We start from the raw sequence: 19,792 nt of genomic DNA on the forward strand, positions 1-19,792 counted from the left end.
GGCTGGAGCAGCTATGATGCATTCTCACACAGGTCGCTATGGCCGGAGCAGCTATGATGCATTCTCACACAGGTCACTATGGCAGGAGCAGCAATGAAGCATTCTCACACAGGTCACTATGGCTGGAGCAGCAGTGATGTATTCTCACACAGAAAAACCAAAGGGGGTGATGGACGGAGCGTTGACAATACAAACACTCACCCCCAGTCAACTGATCTGGGTTTAATCCATCACCGTTCTTTAGCTCACTCCGCCACCCCAGTTCAGACATGGCCATATGCAAATCAGTCTGACCCTGTGCCTCATGGGAACAGTCCAGCCCTAACTGCCAAGCCATGTCTTCCCTGGACCGGAATCATGCTTCCCAGGACCGGTTTCTGGCATTCCAGCCGTCTTCAGCCGGGCTTGCTTGAATGCAGTGGCAAAGTGAGCAAGGGACTCACGTCTGAGCATACCCTGCCAACTTTGGTTTTTCTTTGTTCGCCATAAGTTGGAGCAGCTATGGTGCATTCTCACACAGGTCACTATGGCTGGAGAAGCTATGATGCATTCTCACACAGGTCACTATGGCTGCAGCACAATGATGCATTCTCACACAGGTCGCTAAGACTGGGGCAGCTATGATGCATTCTCACACAGCTCACTATGGCTGGAGAAGCTATGATTCATGCATTCTCATACAGGTCGCTATGGCTGGAGCAGCTATGATGCATTCTCACACAGGTCGATATTGCTGGAGCAGCTATGATGCATTCTCACACAGGTCGATATTGCTGGAGCAGCTATGATGCATTCTCACACAGGTCGCTATGGCCGGAGCAGCTATGATGCATTCTCACACAGGTCGCTATGGCTGGAACAGCTCTGAAGCATTCTCACACAGGTCGATATGGCTGGAGCAGCTATGATGCATTCTCACACAGGTCGCTATGGTTGGAGCAGCTATGATGCATTCTCACACAGCTCACTATGGCTGGAGCAGCTATGATTCATGCATTCTCATACAGGTCGCTATGGCTGGAGCAGCTATGATGCATTCTCACACAGGTCGCTATGACTGGGGCAGCTATGATGCATTCTCAGACAGGTCGCTATGGCTGGAGCAGCTATGATGCATGCATTCTCACAGAGGTCGCTATGGCTGGAGGAGCTATGATGCATGCATTCTCACACAGTTCGCTATGGCTGGAGCAGCTATGATGCATTCTCACACAGGTCGCTATGACTGAGCAGCTATGATGCATTCTCACACAGGTCGCTATGACTGAGCAGCTATGATGCATTCTCACTCTGGTCACTATGGCTGGAGCAGCTGTGATGCATTCTCACACAGGTCGATATGGCTGGAGCAGCTATGATGCATTCTCACACAGGTCGCTATGGCCGGAGCAGCTATGATGCATTCTCACACAGGTCGCTATGACTGAGCAGCTATGATGCATTCTCACACAGGTCGCTATGGCTGGAGCAGCTCTGAAGCATTCTCACACAGGTCGATATGGCTGGAGCAGCTGTGATGCATTCTCACACAGATCGTTATGGCTGGAGCAGCTATGATGCATTCTCACACAGGTCACTATGGCAGGAGCAGCAATGAAGCATTCTCACACAGGTCGATATGGCTGGAGCAGCTCTGAAGCATTCTCACACAGGTCGATATGACTGAGCAGCTATGATGCATTCTCACACAGGTCGCTATGGCTGGAGCAGCTCTGAAGCATTCTCACACAGGTCGATATGGCTGGAGCAGCTGTGATGCATTCTCACACAGATCGTTATGGCTGGAGCAGCTATGATGCATTCTCACACAGGTCACTATGGCAGGAGCAGCAATGAAGCATTCTCACACGGGTCGATATGGCTGGAGCAGCTCTGAAGCATTCTCACACAGGTCGATATGGCTGGAGCAGCTGTGATGCATTCTCACACAGGTAGCTATGGCTGGAGCAGCTGTGATGCATTCTCGCACAGGTCGCTATGGCTGGAGCAGCTGTGATGCATTCTCACTCTGGTCACTATGGCTGGAGCAGCTGTGATGCATTCTCACACAGGTCGCTATGGCTGGAGCAGCTTTGAAGCATTCTCACACAGGTCGATATGGCTGGAGCAGCTATGATGCATTCTCACACAGGTCGCTATGGCCGGAGCAGCTATGATGCATTCTCACACAGGTCACTATGGCAGGAGCAGCAATGAAGCATTCTCACACAGGTCACTATGGCTGGAGCAGCAGTGATGTATTCTCACACAGAAAAACCAAAGGGGGTGATGGACGGAGCGTTGACAATACAAACACTCACCCCCAGTCAACTGATCTGGGTTTAATCCATCACCGTTCTTTAGCTCACTCCGCCACCCCAGTTCAGACATGGCCATATGCAAATCAGTCTGACCCTGTGCCTCATGGGAACAGTCCAGCCCTAACTGCCAAGCCATGTCTTCCCTGGACCGGAATCATGCTTCCCAGGACCGGTTTCTGGCATTCCAGCCGTCTTCAGCCGGGCTTGCTTGAATGCAGTGGCAAAGTGAGCAAGGGACTCACGTCTGAGCATACCCTGCCAACTTTGGTTTTTCTTTGTTCGCCATAAGTTGGAGCAGCTATGGTGCATTCTCACACAGGTCACTATGGCTGGAGAAGCTATGATGCATTCTCACACAGGTCACTATGGCTGCAGCACAATGATGCATTCTCACACAGGTCACTATGGCTGATGCAGCCATGGTGCATTCTCACACAGGTCACTATGGCTGAAGCAGCTATGGTGCATTCTCACACAGGTCACTATGGCTGGAGCAGCTATCGTGCATTCTCACACAGATCAGATCTGCAGCCCCGCGCCCAGCAGACCCTAAACAGTTCAGGAATCTACAACTTGTTTTCATAATAAATGCACATCGGAGTGAACTTAGACATGGGGCAGAGAACTACGATATCATATGGCAAAACTCCGCCACAGGACGGGTTCCTGCTGCTGCCACGTCGTCTCCACACAGCCAGTGAGCCTCCTCCCAGACTCCCTCCCTCTGCTTCCCCAGCCTTCACCCAGCCTCTCCCTCCTTCAACAGAGACAGCAAACTAATTTAAAGGGACATTTTTTTCCTTTAGGTTTTTTCTGGAATTCTTTGCCCTTGCATTCCCGCCTTCATAATTGGTGGCTGTTTTATTTATTCAAAGGCTGAAGCAGAGGAGTTCTGAAAACGAAGGTATTCCCCCAGATATTTTGACAGGGACATCACAGCGTGCACAGACTCACCGTCAACAGACTGTACAGCTCTTACGGGCTTCCTGCGACTGGCAAAGTTAAAACACAGCGTGAAACTACCGAGGGGCTGCACGGCAAGCGCTGTGACGGAGGTAGATCAGTAAAATAACACTAATCGCACAGTCACCAGGGTGGTAATTTTCCATTACTCTTTCGTACTACTCTGCCTCTCCCCAAGTGCCTGGGAACCTGATTTCACTGACTGAAAACTCTGGAGGATGGGAAGACACAGCTTATAATATACACTGGTTTATGAACAGTTTTATAGTACATTTTCTAAGCACTGCGAATTAAAGTGTTACGAATACCATATGTAATGGCTCAATTCACTGCCATCGGAGGACGGAAGATTGTCATCCTTAGTGGGGCCCAAACGCATGACCAGAAGATCACTGCGGATCTCAGCATTGAACATTGAATTCACTAAGCCATCCTGCTGGTTTATGTTCAAACAAGTTTCAAGCAAAAGTATCACTCAGGACTTGGTAGTCATAGCTGCCTCTCTGCGAGAAGCTGCATTCAGAAAATAATGTTTCCAAAAAACAGAGGAGTGGAGTAATTTCCAGCCCTAAAATGAGTATGATGGGTTCGCACCTTTGAAAGGACATTATTGCTATTTTTGCTCTGTTGATATGAGCTGGAGTCTCTGAGGAGGCTAAACTCATCTAATTTAGTAGGATTTGGTTTTCAAAAGACTGCCAACCTGGCGACAGTGGCTGGTTCTGCGTTGTTGCCAAGTGCAAGTCCAGCATTCACGACAAACCACAGGAAGAACGCCAGGGTTCAGGACACAGAGACAATCGTAAGCGCTTCTTCGACTGAGGAAAAAGGATCTCTACTCTATGTCCGGTAGGTAACTTTCTCAACTATAGTAGCACTGCTTTAAGACTCTGAATGAGTGCTGGAAAACCCACTTTGTAGCTACAGCAAAGACAATAGGGATCTCTCAAAGACAGAGATTAATGCATGCGGATACTTCTAAAAGAGGTTGCTGAACCCAAAAGGGGTATCTTTGAAGTTATCAAGTCAATGTTACAAAAAGACAGGTGCTCAAAAGACTTGTGGCTTTGCGGCTGTGACAAGGTAAACACCCTATTGCAGTTCAAGATTTAATAGAAGGGTGAAAATGAGGAATAACATCAAACATGTATCTTCACGCAGCGTCTGAAAGAACTGTGACAGTACTGGATTTATGCTCTCTGATGGTTGCTATTCTAGTTATGTAACCGGAAAATTGACAATTTCATGTATGTGACTCTTATTGTTGTAAAGCTAATAAAAATAAGGCAGAAGATGAGACACTGCTCTTACACCGGTCTACATTATCCTTTAAGAAGCCAATGTGCGTCTAGGCTCATTCTCTGAAACTAGGCTTTAGTTCGGCAATGGAATGGAGGGGTAAGAATATCACCCAATCTTCTGAACTGGGGAGCCAGGAAGTACAGAGACCCAGAAACATGTGAGACAAGAATAGGTCTAAAAAAAGTCTTGTCAAGCCAGAAAAGGTATACACAGAATATTTATAAATTGTATAAGATCAATTTCTGTAGAATATGACGGAAGACGAGTGAAAGAAAACCAAAGATTTTCTTAAACCCTTTTACTAGGAGAGCAGTCTCTTAAGATCTTTTTCCTGCCCCAGTAAGAATGCAAACTCCGTACATTGAAAATGTTTTTATGTGGTAAAGAAAGCACCAGGCTTTGAAGGCCTATTCAGTTCAGACAAACACAGTTCAGTGCCATCCAACTGGAGTATGGCAGTCTGCTCAGAGGATCCGCTTCTGCACAGGAGGCGCCATGTTGACAGTAATGTCAAGTAGCTAAATAGAAAAAATATAAAAGTGGGTGGGTACCTTGCTGCTCTTTTAAAAGTATAGCATATCAGCTGTTTAAATATAAACAGCTTTCCTCTCAAAAATAAGAGTTTCGTATCTGTTTTTCCCGCTCATTACAGTCTGTGGTATTTGGTTCAACAACATTATAGAAGTAATAGAGGTGACATCACACAAACCCACTCCTCCCAATGAAGTCACAGAAAAGCAGCCCCCGTGACCTATGCCCACATGACATCAGGGGAACAATATGACCTCTGAATCCGATGAAGTGGCATCACCCAAACTGGTGAAAACAACCCAGAACAGACACTATTCAGACATATGCCACTACTACTGTGGTAACCCTTTCTTTATTCATAGGTGCACATTTACTTAGTAGGTAAAGTACATCCATACAATGACTAATGAATATCAGACTCGTAAACCAATTTTCTGTTAGCAAGTTTGCTCTTTACTAGCGCCCCCCCTTTCCCGGATTTCATTTTGTGTTTTTGTGCTCATTCGTGTGTTTTTTATTTAATTAGAGTAAGGGGTGGTGTTGTAGTTCTCACTAGAAACTTTAAAGCAACACGTTCTCACTAGAAACTTCAGAAGCAACACGTTTTACACTATTTGCATCTTTGTTTTTTTCCTTAAAGAGGAAACATCAATAATCACACAAGAATCTCAACAACCCAAAGGGTCACGAATTTTTGGGCGAGAGGAAACAATAAGCAAGAACCAAAATGTACTTCAAATGACTGCAAATGAGGCTGAAACATATCCCCTTGGCCTACTAATGTCTGAACTGGCAGCACCACAATGAAACTCATTAATTGCCAATTAACCACTGAAGTGCTAAGCAGGCGTCCCCCTGTTCTACCGGGCAGTTTCTCCACGGACTGCCGCCACTGGATGGCGATTTTAGGGGGCAGAGACCCCCCATCTAGCGACGCAGCCACTTTTTCCAGCTCTTCCGGATAGTTACAGGAAGCACAGTGGTGCTTCGGGAGTGAGAGAGAGAAAGAAAGAAAGAGAAGGCGAGAGCGGAGCAAAGGAACAGGCCTTGTTTGTACCAGGGCTTCTACCATCAAGGGACACATACTGCTTTCCTATGTCCAGCAATGTGTTTTCTAAAGCTAACCATATTTGTCTACATATGAACCAGCCATTACTTTTCGCTGCCAACCTCTGAGCTGATCAGCTGACCTGGCTGGGGCAGTGGTATAGCATTTGTCTAGAAACAAGCTGTCCAATTCTAGTGCCTATCAAGCGTGCCTAATGCAGCACTATCTTCACATGCAGATAATGTTGTTTGTTTCTACAGTTTTGCATCCTCCATACAGCCGTTCCACAATGTTATCCATCACCAGTGATAACAATTGCGGGAAGAAATCATTATTATCGATATTAGAGGCGTAGACGTTAAAGATAGTTACAACCACTCCATCCAAACCCAAGATGTACCAACCCTGCGTGTCTACCTCTGTGTAGATCGTGCGAAAGGGGACCCCGGGTGTCACCAAGACTGCCTCCCCACAAGCGTAGGAGGAAAAAGTGGACATGATCAGTTGCCCCCTCCATCTTTCCTTCCATTTGTCTGCCTCAGTGTCTGTGATGTGCATCTTTTGCAGGCATGTGATGTTCACTCCAATGTGTCTTAGATAGGATGCACCCCATATCTCTTTACATAACGGGCCGGGCGCCCAGACATTCCATGTAACATTCTTATAGGTATGAACCATGCAGGCAAAATAGAACCCATCCCGCATCTCATGTTTGCACTTTCCCACATGCCAATCATCATGCACTGCTCGCATCCCTGTAAGTGTAACTCACACTTTCCATAGCATGACAGGCACCATAACACTAACAAGATCCCCCCCTCCAGGACAATCGTACACAAATAAACAAACCAGTCAAGATCGCCCACCATTCTGAGCAAGAGCAGCCCAGACACCCAGTTAGCGGATGACACACCCACTAGTTACCTGCTTTATTGGAGTCTTACGTGGCTGTCTCACATTGTGGTATTGTCCTATTGCTCTAGCCACGCCCAATCCTCCTCAGGTCGATCAAAGAAATTGTTTTTTACCTGCTCTACCACTCCGAGCCACTCCAGCTACAGCAGCATGTACGACAGCCCCTTGAATCTAAGCTTTTGCTCGACCTCGACGAATGACTTACTCTGTGATTGTACTTCCCGAGTATAGTTTGTGAAGATGGCGATGTTGTGGTTTTCGTATTTCAATGTACTCACCTCCCGGGCCATTTTAAGTATGCAGTCTCTGAAACGGTAGTTAAATATTTGTGCAATGAGGGCCTTGGCTGGGGGCGCATCGTCAGAGCCCTGTGCGCTCGTTCTACAACGAGCATAGGGGATAGTCCTTCTGTTTTGAGTGTGGTAACAATCCAGTTCTTCAGGAAGGATTCAGTCAAGGCACCCTCCGCTCTTTCCGGGAACCCCACCTGATGCAAATTGTTGTAGCAGGACAGTCCCTCTTCGTCTAACGCCCTGTCTTCAAGCATCTTTGCAGTGGCTATTAGCTTTATGGCTCTCTTAAGGGTGATGATGCCCCGGTCCGGCCCTCCAATCGTTTGTTAAGTGACAGTTACTCTCCCTGAATCCTTCCTGAGGCCTGTGTGCAGGAGGGCCACATTAATAGCTACTTTATCAATGATGCCCTTCAGTACTGTGCGGTACCCCTGAACTGCTTCCATCAATGCCGCTCGAGGGTTCCCTCTCCGATACAGGGGTCGGGGCGCCCCTCTGTTGCGTAATATCCTGTGGAAGTCCCTGCGGGAGCGCATGCTGGGTGACTGTATTTCGCTGGCCCATGGGTCCCTTGTCTTTCCTCACGGTCTACTTCGTCACTGCCTGGTGTGCCTTTGCCGGTCTCTGATACACGTGCGTGTGTACGTGATAACTTACTGTCATTTGGGCAGTCTGCTGGCTCCGCTACCCAAGTCTGTATACTTTTCTTCACTTCAGGCCACCTCCACTTGCATTTGCTTGCCAATTAGCACATCCAGGTTCAGTGGGTTCAGTCTGCGCTTCCCTCTGAGGTGAGTACAGTGCATCTCGTACCCAGAGCTCACCCAGGTCCAGTCTCGGCGATCCTGCCTGGCTCTCTTTGCCTCACATGATGGCGCTCCGCAGCCAACTGCTAAACAAGGCTCACCCCCTTAATGTTCTGATTGTCCACCGGGTTCATCCGCTGTTCATGCCGCTGCTGGGCACCCATGCATCTCATTAGCTTCCTGAAGCACCCCCGGCACGCCACAACTACCCCCACATGTTCTGTGCAGCAAGATCTCTTAGTGGGCCCTCAGCGCCCCCAGGTTGTCGCTCCAGGAAGCCCAGTTATTGAGGCACCCTTCTACTCAGTGGGCACCAGAGTGGTGGTGTCCAATCACCTCCCTCGCTTAGACCCCTCCTTAACAGTGTCCCCCATCCTGTCTTTAGAGTTCTGGGGTCCTCGCAGCTATATCCCACTCCCCCACCTTAGGTGTAAATCCTCTGTCGCAACGGGACCATCAAACACCTGCTCTAAGGGCTTTACATGGGAGCACAGGTGCAGTCTCTTTGCATCCCCCCTGACCCAGTGGTCAATGTAAGGCATGTATCTTCAGGATCCGGACCCTGCCCGTGTACATGTCTGCTTTAGGGAAATCCAGCCTCTTCTGTGGGTCTGCCACCCTTCTTTTTCTGTCCCGTTCCCCCTCAGGGGCCCCGTATTCAGGCTTCCTCAGTGTGAGACTTCTCCCCTTGCCCGCTGGCATCAGGTCTTCTTCGATCCAATTGCACCCACCCTGCAGCAGCCGCTCTGCGCACTACCGGGAAGTGGGAGCGGTCGAGCTCTCCTGGGTCCAGCTGTCGCTCCTCTCAGTTGTGGAGAGGGGGCAGTGCGCACCACCACAGTAGCATCTCCTTGATCTCTTTCCCTTTGGCCTTATCTCACACGCCCGCCTGGGTCAGACGAGCCCCACGTTTTCCTTCTAGCCCCCCCCCCCCCCCCCCTCCATTATATTTTGTTGCCTGGCGACTCTAAGGTTTCACTGGTGCCCCAGGGTTCTACTTCTTGGGCTATTGGCCCAATCACTGCACACCGCTCCCGTAGTGCTGGGACACCAGTCCATGCGGCCTTTCCCTATCGGCCATCGCATTACCCTATAATAGCACCACTCGCTCCAACAGTCCACCAAATCCCCAGACAGGGGCATGAGGATAACGGGCTCCTCTTCAGGAGTCGAAGTGTGTTGCGATTTTAAAATTCCAGCACTCCTACGTGGAGAAGGATGCAGGATCGTTGATGGGGACGACGTAGTGCATCGGATCGGTCATCTTGACAGGCCAAGCCCCACCGATCAGGTGGTTTGACTCAAAGAACAGATCAGAGCACAGTGAGTTGTTGCAGGTCACAATGTTACAGTTAAAATATCGACTTGTAGATATATCATATCAACTAACAAAATAACATGACAATATTTTGTGGTCCATAATATTGTTTCGATAATCGGGAATTGATATTTTGACTGTGATATTGCTGTAGTACACTCAGCGAGCCCATTTTTAAACCAAAATGTTTTAATTTTGAACTAAAAGATGGAGCTTACCCTCAAAGTGAGTATGTAAAGCAAGACTGCCAAAAAAGTAGTCATGTCCACTATTCAGAATAAAAATGGAGTAAGATGTGGCGCGCAAGGGTGCATACGGACATATGTTGTGGAGAGCTTCTGTGTAATGTTGGTAAGAGATATCTGGGTACAGAGCTGCAGGTCTACACACCTGGAGTAAGCATTGACAAACCCTATAGGTATTGCCTTTTGAACTGATTGGGTTGGCAGATGCTTGTTTTTCCAATGCTGGGTAACATGCTGATCATCGTCACATTACTGTTTTCTACAGCTAGAGATCACAAATCCTTGCAGCTCCAATATAACTTGCACCCTTTTATTACTGTTCCAAAGAGGAGTCACAATGAATCGAAAAATAAGATTGAGTAAATGTTACTTTGCTTTTTTAGGCGGATGCTGCTCAGCATGGGAAAAACAAATATTGCCAAAACCAATACATTCAAAAGGTGACACTTACTGGCTTTGCCTATGCTTGTTACAGGTATGAAGGCAGGCCGATCTATGTCTAAGTATTTTGTACGACCCTTCCACAGAACCTCACCACAACATATAATCTGTAAGCACACATACGTTTTATCTTACTGTGTTGTATTCTTTATATTGTGTACTTGCACATTGTGAATACTCAGAAACAAATTTTCCACAGTTCAGATTCCAACACCTACCGTTTTGTGATATAAATAAACAAAGTTCATAAAGGTATGCCCAGTGCAAGATGTTAGAAAAAAAATGTGTGCGGGTAGCGAGGCATCAATTATGTGAAGGAAGATAAGTGTAAGAAGTCTGGTATAATTTGAGGTGGGGGTGGCCTGCTCAATGAGTAGGACGAATGCTGGGCAGTTTCTAAGAGAGACAACATAGGCCCCGATTACAACTACAGGGTGAAACTTGTGTTTAAACCCAAAACAGGATCCTAGTTCAGCAGTGTCTGTTGATGAAATTGCATATCCCCACGTTTCTAACAGGTAAAACCTGACCAGTACCTAGTTGGTATATGGCACAAATTTCCAGTTAGCACACCCTGAAATACCCCAGCACGTTCCAGGTTGCGCAAATCAGCATGGCCGTGACGGGAAGAAGAGGAAATGGCCTCGTCGAGAGAGGGCAGCTGCTGAATCCAGGGCAGTTTGTTACAGATGTTATTAGGTTGTCATATGGCCTACTCTCAGGGCGAGGGAATGATGACCAATGACCACAATAAAATAAAGAAGAGCCACAACGAAAAAGAGGAAGAGTATAGCGTAAGAAGGAAAAGTCACATGCATGAGCCTGAAGGATCACAATGTGCGAGAAAGTACCATAGCCCCAGAGGAAAAGACTATTATGGGAAAAGGAAAAATCCCCCTCGGAGTAGGAAAGATTATAATGGGAAGGAGAACTCTGTGTTAGAAAGACCAGTGTGACAGGGAAGGACCACAATGTGAGGTTAGGACTGTCATGTGAGGGAACGATCTTACGGTGAGAAAAACAGCTGTTAAAAAGACTATAGTGAGACAGGGAATAAACATGATAGGATAGACAATACTACAGTGAGAGGAAAGAACCATGGTTTCAGGAGAAGCACCACAGTGAGAGAGAGAGAAATACAGGTGGTTCAAAGGTTCAAAATAAGCTTTATTCGATATTCAAACAAATATCATATAAGCATACATTGTTATACAGATTTGTAAAGCATTAAAAATAGGATAGATAAAAAATCATCAAAAGGTCGAAAACAAATTAAAAAACATTAGTACAAAGACTATTAAAAATACATAAAAGACGACAGTTAAAAACAAGACTGATTGTTTTCTCCGATATTAGTCTAAAGTATTCCTAAATTTTATCAATAATTTTAAAAACTGCTCCATTTTTGTTATCACCTCCCTGTCTTCGAGTTCCTGTAATCGCTCATAGGCAAGTTTACACGACCTGAGGTTCCATCTTTTGAGCAGGGGTAATAATAAAGCTTTTCTCAATAACCCATAATATTTACAGAAAAGAATGGTATGGATATTGGTTTGTTGAGATATGTTATCACAGGGGCAGGAGCAAAGAGTCCGAGACCAATCATTACTTAATGGAAATGTTACATAACGAAAAAAAGAACCCAGTCTAAATCTGGTAAGCAGCATCCTTGAATAACACGAGAAGTCTGTTGAAAGGTAAAGCTGGAGGCCCTTGTGTGGTGTCACCCTTTGATATGCCAGAATAGTATCACAGTGCTTCTGTTTGTTCCATCTGGCTGTTTCCAGGTGGGCCATTAGCGTCTTTCTTAGGCCTTTCCGTGAGATATTTTCTAATGAAGAAGGATCTGTAAACCATTCTTGGCGCCCAATTTCCAGAAAGAACTTTTTCACGTAGGCCAACCATTTTGGTAGAGAATGTTTGGCCCCTTCCAATTTCAAGATGTCTTGTATCACCTCTCTGTTAAAATCAGTCTCAGGCGTGGTCCAAATTTTGTGCCAAAGAAGGGGAGGTTCAGATTTTATGGCATCTGATATATACGGTAGATCCAATTCGATGTGCATCTGATACACCGAAGTTGCCTTTGAGGAGGCCAGGAGATACCTAAGAAAGTTATTTTCCACAATTTGTATTGGCGAGAGGTTTTTGTCAATTCCCCAGAGGCCTGCCCCATATGTAGCAGTGCTAACACATTTTGCTTTATATACTGTTAGTAATTGTTTCACCGGTCTTCCCCCTATTTTACTTGCGAAATCACGGAGCCCGCCAATAGCACTCACAAAAGCAAGTTTCCTCTTGTCTATTGCCGCCTTCCAGGATAACTTTCTATGAAGGCAGATACCCAAGTAGGTGAATACCTCCACTGTTTCCAATTTTTGGCCCTCGATGTAGATAGGGCAGGGGATTTTTTTAAGTCCTTTATTGCTTAACATGGAGTAAGATTTTCCTATATTCACCTTAAGACCCTTGATCTTCATGAAAACCGTAAACTCTGAGACTGCCTTTTGTAGGCCCATTCTAGTCTGGGAAAGGATTGCGGCATCGTCCGCATAGAGCAGAATTGGAATCGGTTGTCCTCCTATTTTTGGAAAATCACACTCGATGTTTTTGAGATGCTCGCCAATCGCATTTATATAGAGGGAGAAGAGCAGAGGTGCCAAAATGCACCCCTGTCTGACCCCTCTATTGATATTAAAACGTGGCGAGCACTCTCCCCTCAGACCAAATCTAACTCTAGCTCCGGCTTCTCTGTACAGCGCCTTAATGAATAGTAGGATTGATGGATCTATCCCAAATTGTTGTAACGTGTCCCATAGTAGGTCATGCTGGACGCAGTCAAATGCTGACGCGAGGTCTATGTACGTTATATACAGGCTGCATTTTTTAATATCAATGTATTTGGATTTAATTAGATGCAGATTGAGGACCTGTTCAATCGTCCCCCTGCCTGTCCGAAAGCCATATTGTAATTGCGACAATACGTTTTTTTCCTCCAGCCAGATGGTGAGTCTTTTCAGAATTATTCGACCGACGATTTTCATCAGGGTATCGAGGAGGGATATAGGCCGATAACATGATGGCGAATGTCTGTCTCCTTTTTTAAAAATCGGAATTACAATTGCCTCTCCCCATGTTGGAAGGAGATCGACCATATTTATCGAGTTTAGGACAGAGGTCAGAAGAGGTACCCAAAATTCCATTTCCGCCTTGTATACGTCTGCAGGAATTGCATCCGGGCCAGGTGCCTTCCCTGCAGGGCTTTCTGCGATCGCCAGTTCCACCTCCTCAAGTGAAAAAGGGGTTATCCGGGGACTTTCTTGGTGTGGGTTTGACTTTAATAAAGAGAGGCATTCTAATTCCAGAGTATTCGAACATGTGGGATTCGAATATAACTTCTGGAAGTGTTCCACCCACGTCTCTCCACTTATTGCCATATCCAAGTTCCTTTCAGGTATTTTCACCCATGGTAAGGGGGAATTAATAAGTCTCCAGAAGGCTGACATATCACCCATTTCTGATGTTAAGACCAAGTTCTGCCATGCTTCCTGTTTTAGTGTCCTTTTCCTATTTTTTATGGCTAAACGGTATTGAATCCTTGCCAAACGTATTTCTGTTTGGGGTTTGGGTGTGACATGCAGTAAGTTTTTTAGATATTTCAAAGCCTTCGAACAATTTGCATCAAACTATCCTTTATGTTCAATGGGACCTGGTTTAAACTGTCTTGTTAGAAGTTCTTTCAGGGTATCCTGAATTTTAATGAAGGCTTTACAGATGTCATTGGGGTTGTTATTAATAGTAAGACAGGTATAGATTTCCTCCTTCCTCTTTTCGACTAAGTTTTTAAGAAGGTTATTTGGATTGATTTTGGACCATTTAACACAATATCCATTTGTAGCTCCCATTTGAATAGGTTGTTGATAGTTAACCTTGTGTGGGCTTTGATTTTTCATAGAACCCGGTAGCTCGATGGACATGGACAAAGGATAGTGGTCACTGTATAGGTGGTCAAGGGTGTTCCAGTTTTGTATTAACGTTGCATGTGTTTTTGAGAATAGAATAAAATCTATGGTGGTATTTAAACCTCTGCCATGAAAGGTTGATTTGTGAGGTCGCGGGGTGTGAAGAAGCTCATTTACAAAACGTAGATTAAATGAGGTCACGAAATTATTGAAAAGATCCCCAGGTATTGTGTGCGAAAAATGGTTAAACGTAGTGTTGACAGAGTCTGAATCATATGTCACGAAGATGTCACAATCGTCTCTAACCATGTGTGGGCAGAGATGGCAATTTAGATCGCCCAAAAAGGCTATTACACACTCTCCGCCAGATGATTCTTTAATATTTAGCAAAGCTTGATGAAGATTTTCCAAGTCAGCCCCCAATTTTTCTGCCGGGAGGTTGTTGTAGAAGTTGACAATTAACAATAACAGTGACGGGGCAATGTCCATTACAATTACCTGAAAAGAGTCTCTAAGTATTGTTTTCCTAATCCTATGACCAACTTCTACGCTAATATAAGAGCATAGCCCCCCTTTATGTCTGCCCTGTTTACTCATGGCAGCCGGGGAGTGAAATGTCTGAAAACCTTAGAGATGGATGGGAGAAATGGCCCAGGTTTCCTGAAAACACAAGATGGAATATTGGTTAACAACCTGTAGCCATTCCGGTATTGTAGTTTTTGAAGAGAGTCCTGCCAAATTCCATGAAAGGAATTGGAGGATGAGCGTATTGTCTCGGTCTGCCTTGTGGATGGAGATTAGGTTGTCAGATGTATTTAAGGAAAGACAGGATGGGCTTATGGGATTGCCCCTTTCTGGAATTGTTACTCTGTTTCTAGACTCGTTTACTGTAAGGTTTTTAATGGACCCATCTACTGGATCGTCCTGAATGGCATCAGTATAAGTAATTATATGATCCCGACTCCCCCTATCATGATTTAGTTCCTTGTGTTGATTGAGTCATTCTACGTCGTCCAGCCCGTAGAGTGTCTCATAGTAGTTGTGGCAAGGTAAGTTCCATGTTGGATTAACAAACGGGGGGGTTGAAGGAACCCCTCTGGGTAATGCCGTGGAGTCGGCAGATGAGTGTAATCAATCAGAGGAAAAAATGGCTGTTCTCTTATTCCATTCCTTCGGTTGTAATTCCTGTAGTGCACAGGCGTGGGATTATCATAGTAAGGTTTTGATTGGTGTAATTTAGGGTGCATTAATGCCTCAGGATAAAAATAGGCTAGGGGTTTTGGTGAAATGGGACCCCTGTTAAAACCCGAAAACCAGTCTATGATGTGCGTGATGACCCTTGGGTCTTTGAAAGTAACAATTACTACGTCCCCTTCAATATCTTTGGGGCGAATCCCAATCCAATGGGTTCTTTTGACCATTATTATGTCACCATTTATGTGAGGGGGTAGGGGCCTATTCTCTCTAAGCCAAAAAATCACCTTATTTTTTAGGCTGTGATGGTTTTCATAGCCTCCTGTAGGAGGTAATGGTAACACTCCCGTCAGAACGATAACGTTCTGTGCTGCGGCAGGGGGTAAGTCAACATATCTTTTGGGTGGACGTTTTTCCTGTGGGGCTGCGGGCTGCATTTTTTCAGAAGTGGTTTGTGCCTTGCCCATTTTTGCTGAGGCTATGAGGGAATTAATTTGTGTTGAGTGAGTATCAGGAGACACTTTTGGAGGGGGAACAGGATTATGCGTGGTTACTGTCTTTTTTGTTTGGGCTGGGGGATGGGTTTTTTGCTGATTTGAAGCCGTAGATTGCTTGTTAGATTTCTGTGCTTTGGACATTTTTTCTATTTATGAATTTGTTCCCCCATCAGCCGATGTAGTGAGTTTTGTATTTGAAGTTTTAGGTTCTAGATCATGACTAGGTTTGTTACCAACTGTTAAATTTGAGACTGCATTTGCAGCCCCCTTAGTTGGTTGTTTTTGGGTCAGTGATTCTGAGAGAGTGTCAAGTTGGGTAGCTATTCTTTTGACTCTCTCGTGTATGGGTATTAGCAATGCCTTAACAAGGTGTTCCATGGCGTCTACAAAATCTTTAATCGTAGGGGGCACGCAGGAAGTAAAGCTTTCCCTAGATGGTCTGGATGTTCCTTCCACAATTTGTAGTAGTTCTTTGGTCAATAGGTCTTTAGCCGAAGTTTGGATTTTTGGAATAGTTTTCGAAGCGGCTTTTTTACGTCGTTTTTTGGGTGGAGATCTAATAGTAACCTGTTTCTTATTGGGTTGATTTTTAGAAAGTGGGGGTTTGTCTAACTTTAAAACAAGTGGCAAAGGTTGAAACATGGTTACTTTTTGGGTGGGCAAAGAGGAAGGGATTTCAATAATTTCAGGAGGGACGAACTCTGCAATCTTTGGCAGATTTGGAGTAACCAAATCGATGAGATCAGGGGATGCAGAGGTAGTATTGTGAGTGGATTTTAATGGGGATGGGAGAGAAGAGCCATTTTTTGGTGAAAAATAGGATCGGAACACTGAGGGAACATTGTCCGTGTTCATTAGATCTTCATCAATGTTTTTTAGGGTCGAGTTAAGAGGAAGGGGCTCAGGAGTAGGAGTCGGATCTGGTAGTAGAGTGATGTTTTTTAATAACTCTATGGATTGACGCCGCGCAATACGGCGCTCTGCCAGGGCCAGGTCTCTGTCGATTTCACCTGTTGCCTTGAAAAAGAATTTATCAAGGGGTCCGAGAATAGGGGTCTCTGCTGCAGGTATTAGAATGTCAGATCCTGATGTAGGCATGATCCTAGCTGCAAAAGAATATGGCCCAGCCCGGCATTAGAGGGCCGTAGAGGGCCCGCCCTTTGCCCGGGCTTCGCCCCGGGCGTCCCGCTCGCATCCCGCGACGCTGAGGGCTTACAGATTAGTAGTGCCCCTCCCGGCGCTTTTGCCGCGTCGGGGAACGCGCCGCCGCTGAGCCTGCTGGGAAACGTAGTCCCAAGGCGGCGGCGCGACTGGTGGCGGGATTCCGGTGTTGATTACTGGTCCGCGAAGTGTTGGTCTCCGAGCGCTCCCTCGTCGAGGCGCTGTCAGGTAGGGCTCTGGTCGTGGTACTGTGATTATACCTCCCCCCGCTCCACCGAGGGCTTACAGATTAGTAGTGCCCCTCCCGGCGCTTTTGCCGCGTCGGGGAACGCGCCGCCGCTGAGCCTGGTGGTGGAAGCGGCAGCTCTCTGTGGTACGTGGCTCCTCCTCCTCCTCTCAGCGTGTAAGAAAGCCCTCGCACTCCTCTTTTGAAATACAGGTGTTTAACGGGGGAGGCCTACCAAAATATGTGAAAGGAAAGGGGTTAAGGTGGAAGAGCGTTAGTCTGCAGAGCCACGTTGGATAGAAGTGACTGAGAATCCCTAAGGAGTTCAGGTCATGACAGGGGATCCATAGATCCGAGGGTGAGCAATGCCTTGGGCATCTAAGAAAGAGAGCAATGCGTTCAGAGACCGGATGTTAAGAGCGTTATTGACCTGAAGGTATGGGTCAGAAGACGCACGTGATCTGTAATGTATTATGTGTTTCCAGTCTTGGATCCTGCTACTGACATTTCAAACTTTATAAAACATAATTTACTGCAAAATTCTAACCAAAATAAGCCCCTAATGCTAACTACACAATGATTCGTGTATGGTTGCGATCGGCAAATCGGGGGCACTTATTATGAGGTGCCGGGCCAATTTTGCACCCTAATCCGACCCTGAGTAGGAGACTATAGTCATAGTGATAGGATGGATCACATATAAGAGGGGTCGGACTTAGAGAATGTAAAGAGCAACGTGAGTTGGGAAAGACCAAAGAGATAACGGTGCATGGGGAAAGGGGCAGTACCTCAAATACTGGCATGTGAGAGAAATTAAAATAAGTGTGAACAGGGAAGGACCTCGGTGTGAAATAGAGCGTGCGCGGCAGGACTCCGGGCTGCATCCTTGAGAAAGGGCGGCGCCCCGCAGTTCAAGATCCAATCCAACAACTCCAAGACAGAAACACCCAACCACACCCCCAGAATTTACATTACAGACGCCCTAGCGTCCACAAACACACACAAGCGAGCCCACGGGCCCTTAGAGTGCTGAACTGTTTCAGTTCATAGTTTTCTAGTGAAACGCAACCAAGAAACCACAGTTATTAACTTACTTAAACAAGTCGGCATGAGTGCTGTCATGCAAACACACTAGTAAGGGCACTGTACAAACAGATGTGCTATCGTCTACACACATATGCCCCTTCAACTGTCCTTCTAATGCTCCCCCTTAGCACACACACATCTCCCATCATGCACCACAATCATGCCAAAATAAACAGTGCCTCTTGGCAACGCCGCCTGCTCCTTGGGCCGGCATCAGCACCCTCCCTGTGCACGTGTCACCTCTGCCCACGCGCTGCCCTGAGGTATTTGAACTGCCTCTGTCCCAGCAGTCTCCTTACCTCTTTGCGCTGGTCTCCCCTCTCAGTAGTTCGTTCTTCCACCTCTCCTCCTTCGCACCTGTCTACTTTTCCCTGGCCCCTCCTCCCCCACCGCCATACGGCTGTCAGTGGGCGCGGGAAGCAGCGTCCACGGGCGGCACTGGCAGCCGCCAGGTCATGTCTCTCATCGCGAGTTGATTCCACGTCGCACTTACCAGTAGTAACGTGAAGCGTTGATCTCTCCGGTCCGACTCCAGAATATCGTCCAGTCTGTGTCTTCAGCGCAGCATGTGTTGAATCCCAATCCAGCATGGAGCCTGAGCCCAGGCAGCACGCGCTCGCCTGCTGCCGCCGCCCTGAGCCGCGGTCTGTCCCGCCGAGGGTCTTCTCTCCCGGGGTGCTCAGGCGAGGGGTCGCAGAGGCGGCACAACGGAGGTGGGAGCGTGGCGAGGACACTCTATCCTCAAACCTGTCATGCGGCGGCGCGCCTGCTCCCTCTCAAACAGAGTCAAAATTGCATCAGCCAGCTGGCAGGGGCGGGTCCTTCGCATTACACCGCCCCTTGCGGTCGCGGTCTACACCCTCTTACTAGGTTCGCTTCCCCCGAGTGTGTGCCATCCCGTCACTCCTCACATTATGGGGCATGTCTACCGTGACCATCTCCTCCTTGACAGCGAGACATAATGCTGTTTACAAATCGTATTGAACACGCTGGCACTGCGTGAGCTGGCAGGTCTGGTCATGCCAACATTTTTGTCTTTTTCATAGCAGTTACATATTGCATTCGACCATTTCTCTAATGAAGTAACTTCTCACCTCTTTCATTTTCCTCTCCCACTCCTTTTATTCTTATCACATTTTAGTTGTCCCATCTAAAACTTTGATGTTTTCAAATGTTAATCGGTAATGAACCTTCTCACTGTTAGATATTCGGTGTACATTTAATTCAGACTACCCGAGGCAAGCTTTCCTTTCTATATCTTTTTGATCTGCAAAGAAAATGTCAATTCCATTAAATATAAGCATGCGAGGATTACGCTCCAACTTTCTTCACTTTGTCTCTTAGCAGCTGTGAGAAAGTGGCTCTATATATACTGGACCAGAATAAGGTACAGTGTGTATAGAGTCCGCAAACCCCAGATGTATAACAGAGGTTAAAGCCAGGTGTGACCTTACTCTCTAAAGTGGTAGCTTGGTCGAGCAGTAAGGCAGTACCAGAGGACAGTGTA

At 46.5% G+C, this 19,792-nt stretch overlaps 1 protein-coding gene across 1 annotated transcript in view; it reads right to left on the reverse strand.

Annotated features, from left to right (window-relative positions):
* The window catches only part of LOC147701479 (sodium-dependent neutral amino acid transporter B(0)AT2-like), a 155,317-nt gene extending 136,202 nt beyond the window's left edge, over positions 1–19,115 (reverse strand). Inside the window, exon 1 of the mRNA XM_086930152.1 lies at positions 18,779–19,115. The gene's annotated coding sequence lies outside the window, so the exon portion shown is untranslated. The remainder of the gene's footprint in view (positions 1–18,778) is intronic.
* Between the last annotated feature and the right edge of the window lie 677 nt (positions 19,116–19,792).

Source organism: Lissotriton vulgaris, chromosome 7, assembly GCF_964263255.1.
Source record: "Lissotriton vulgaris chromosome 7, aLisVul1.2, whole genome shotgun sequence".
NCBI lineage: Eukaryota > Metazoa > Chordata > Amphibia > Caudata > Salamandridae > Lissotriton > Lissotriton vulgaris.